We start from the raw sequence: 2,664 nt of genomic DNA, 5'->3' as shown, positions 1-2,664 counted from the left end.
GAGGGATGTGCTCTGCGAGGGGCTGGCCGGAGCTCGGCTGCGGAGCAGCAACCCTCAGCAGGCACCGGGTACTTGCAAAGGCTGGCTCCAGAGCATCGCCCTGGCTTGTGTACAGCATCTACTACTGATGGGTTTGGGGGGACCGGGGCAGATACTCCTGCTTTAAACAGCCAGAGGGTTTTGCTTGGCTGTAAACATACATCCTAGGAGACATCCTTCCTTGCCTCTGCTCCCCCAACACCCCATTCTCTCCTCCTCTCTGTGTTTCTTCCCAAAACGGTCCAGGATTTTTACTGGCTAATTCTACCAATCATTAAACCCCTGTTTGTTACCTGGTGTAAGCTTATCACCTTAATTATTTTATCTGCATAACCGGAAAACCTAACAGCATCACAAATTCTAGCTCTGACTGCAATATCTCTATAAAACAAAGCACCTGCCTGTAAAACCTCCTTCTCCCAGAAACCACCTCTAGCAATCACAGCCCTGACTCCACATGCAAAAGCAGTGTTTGCAATAATAATCAAATGTTTAGCAAACATCATTAGAACTAACTTGCCAATGAGCAGAAATAATTATCAGATAATTGCTTTATGGACAGCCAAGCAGGGAAATTAGGAGCAGTATTTTCTCCATGTTAAACAGGGAGATACAAGTAGGGAAACAGAAGCACCGAAAGACAAAAGGAGCTGTTTAAGGCCACACAAAGGGAGGGCTGAAGAGAGAAATGCCCAGTCCGATCTTACACCCACCTGCTGCTTTGTTGGCCTTGTGCTGGGGACCGAAACCCCTTCTCGAGGCCGGGGATCTGGAGTCACAGCCAGCTGCCCTTGCCCTGCTGGCAAACCACCCAGCCTTGTCGCTCTGCCTCTGGTGTCTTGCCCACAGCACGACCCCACACCGAGGGGGTCCTCAGTCAGGGCTCAAGCATCTGCACCAGGCTGGTCCTGAGCCCTTCAGGGGGTTTTGCTTCAGAGCACTCATCCTCAGCAGACTCCAGAAAAGGAGTAACCTAGGTGGTGATGTTTTAACCACTTAACCCAGGTGTTGGCATTTTAACCACTTAACCCAGGTGGTGGTATTTTAACCACTACACCTCCAGCCCTCAACTTGCTAAAAGCAAGCCAGGATTTATTTTTTTTTATTTTTTTTTTTAAACCCCACCCCCACCCCCCCCACCCTCTCCCCTGCGCGTCCCCGTCCCCCTCGGCCGGGCCGGGCCGTGCCCGCGCTCCGCGGGTCCCCGCGCAGGTTTCCGCGGGCGGGCAGTGCCACCTAGGGGTGGCGGGACCCTCTTCGGGGGGGGGGGGATGGTCAAAATCAGCCGGTGGAAGGAAGTTTTTGGGCGCTGCGGGTAGCGGATTATGCAAATGAGGACATCCGCTTTAATGGCATTCCAAGATTTTTAGTCAAATTTAATTACCTGCCTTCTTCCCCCTCTCTTTGCCTGTCCCTGATCAAATTAAAACAAACAACCCCCAGCAGAGTGTTTGTGACAGGAATCGTGTTTGAGACTAATTAAAACCTGATGATCGTCACCGAGATGAGCCTGGCAGATGTCGGTGTCAGGCGGCACGCAGGACACGCGGCACGCTTGGCGTTGGATGCTCCCCACGGCAGCTAATTAGCTGCACGCTACCGATCCTTTGTAATGCCGCGAGGTCCTGCCCGAGCTGCCGGCCGGTGGGGAGGGAGCTGGAGGGGGAACGTGTGGGTCTCAATTAGCTTCAGCAATAATTTAATGGACTAATTAATAAACCCATGCGGCATCTTCTCTCGGATGCCGCTGAGCCTGGCGGGGCGAGGTCTGCGGCAAGGCGAGGTGCTGGGGGGGCCCGCCATCTGCCTTCAAACAGGGAAAGCCGGGGAGCGGGGAGGCAGCTTGCTTGAACGCCCTGGCTGCACGTCTGCGAGCAGAAGCTGGTCCGTCCCTTCTAGCTACGTGGTCCTCAGCACACGGCTGCTTAGGCTGGCGCTGGGCAGCTCTCCCCGCCGAGCCCAGCATGGGCTCCTCGCTCCTGCCCCAGCTTCCCCTCTCCTGCAAAACTCCAGGTTTGACCTTGGTGAGGAACAACCCCGGCTGTCTCCTCTCGGGCTACTGTCATGCACCCCCGGCAAAGCCCCACCACCCTGGCCTGCAGCATCCCCTGCGGCCCCCCGGCCCCTCAGCCCACTGCAGCCCCGTGGTCCCCAGCAGCTGGGCGCAGCCTCCCACGGGAGCGACAGCTCAGCAGCTCCTGTCCCCAGGTACAAATCGCTGCGGGTCTGTGCGCAGGGCTGCTCAGAGCAGGTTTTGAGCCCTGGATCGTGACGTCTCAGCAACCTGCCTGGTGAGGAGCAGCCCGGGGAGCTCTTAACATCTGCCTGTCATCGCATTTGCTAATGGAGAATTAGGGCAGAAGATTCAGCGGCGGATTTTGGAAAGGCTGCGCAGGGCCAGAACCCCTCCCGGCACCCCTTTCGTCATCCTGCCCGCTGCCTGCCTCCCTGCCTGGAGCCCAGGGGCTGGGCAGGAGGCTGCCTCATCGCTCCGACCGCAGGCAGCACCGTCTCCATAAACCCCCTTGCCCTTGAAACTAGTGCTGCCTCCGCCCGAACCGCAGCTCTGTGCAGCGCTCGTCTCCGGGCTTTCTGCTCCCGCTGGGGCCACGGGTCCTCAGGTCT

The sequence above is a fragment of the Buteo buteo genome, chromosome 22 (assembly GCF_964188355.1).
Source record: "Buteo buteo chromosome 22, bButBut1.hap1.1, whole genome shotgun sequence".
NCBI classification, from domain to species: domain Eukaryota; kingdom Metazoa; phylum Chordata; class Aves; order Accipitriformes; family Accipitridae; genus Buteo; species Buteo buteo.
Note: the sequence above shows the minus strand (reverse complement) of the source record.